The following is a 1,446-nucleotide window of genomic DNA, read 5'->3' on the forward strand; positions in this document are numbered from 1 at the left end:
CACACACACACACACACACACACACACACACACACACAGACAAAGACACACACACACACACACATGTACACACATACACACAAAGACACATACACAAAGACACATACACACAAAACACACACACACACACACATGTACACACATACACACACAAAAAGACACATACATACACTCAAAGACACACACACACACACACACACACACTCTAGCAATCTAGCCCTCGTGAAAACAGCTGCAGCATCTGTCTATAACAACAACTTCCACTGTCAACTGTGGTGGGAACCTGGAGGCCAGAAGAAGAAGAAGAAGAAGAAGAAGAAGAAGAAGAAGAACCAACGTCCTGTGCTACTGTCTGACGGCAGTAAGGTCTCTCGGCTGTGTCAGAGCCAGTGAAAGGGAAGGGGACATGAGCAGAGAGGACGTCCTCTCGTATGGGGACAGCTTTTACTGCCCTCTTGTGACCGGTGACACACAAAGCACTGCTGACTCGGTAAGGCTGATCCATTACATCACGTGAACTCTTGGAGTTTTGCTTATTTTGTTCAAGTTAACAGTTTTGCAGCATTTACAAGCCGGGAACCTGAGGGTTAATTTAACATGGAACTCAGCAGTGTGTGACTAGTTATAAAAATAAATAAATAATAATGAGAAAATATGAAAGTGTACAAGAGTTATGACATGAGTTTATGATCATTCTCATGCTCACGTACTGCCCATAGGTTGCTGCAGCAGCGTTTGGGTTGAGAACATTTGTTACTCAGATTTGGTGCACAATTTTTTACCACTCAAAAATCCTTCTAAAACACACCACAATGTATTTATATTTAAATTATACTATACACAGTATTTTCAAACAAAACTACACTAGCTCGCCCCTCCCTCCTCCTCCTCAGGTGCTCATCAGTCGTTTGTTGTATAGACATACAGCTGCAACACATGGAAATAAATAGCGTAGGATATATATATTTTATTAAATGTATTACTGAGAAAGCTCCTCACTTGTTTTCAACAATAACTGATTAAAAAAATTGTTTTCAAGAAATCAAGAATATTCCAAAATAAAGGGATGAGATGGAGCGATACAACAAAAAATGAAGGGTTGCAGAAAATGCCCTCACTATGTTGCAGAATGAAAGGTAAACAGAGTTACTTATTTACTTATTACAGTACATCGATAGATTTAGTTACTTTTTTATTGCCAAACCCGAAAGTAATTAACAAAAATACATGTTAGTTTTAGATTTTAATTCATTAGGGAAGTATTTTCCCCTGTTGAGATTTATTTATACTATTTATTGATCCCCAGTGGGGAAATAACAAGTTACACTCTGTTAGTAATCACACACACACACACACACACACACACACACACACAGGCCTGAAATACACACACACACACACACACACAGGCCTGAAATACACACACACACACACACACACACACAC

The 1,446-nt window shown here is 39.3% G+C and overlaps 1 protein-coding gene across 4 annotated transcripts in view; it reads right to left on the reverse strand.

Moving 5' to 3' along the window:
* Window positions 1–1,446, reverse strand: part of LOC117937008 (SRC kinase signaling inhibitor 1-like) — an 89,528-nt gene that overhangs the window by 55,419 nt on the left and 32,663 nt on the right. The window lies entirely within an intron of this gene.

The sequence above is a fragment of the Etheostoma cragini genome, chromosome 21 (assembly GCF_013103735.1).
Source record: "Etheostoma cragini isolate CJK2018 chromosome 21, CSU_Ecrag_1.0, whole genome shotgun sequence".
Lineage (NCBI taxonomy): Eukaryota > Metazoa > Chordata > Actinopteri > Perciformes > Percidae > Etheostoma > Etheostoma cragini.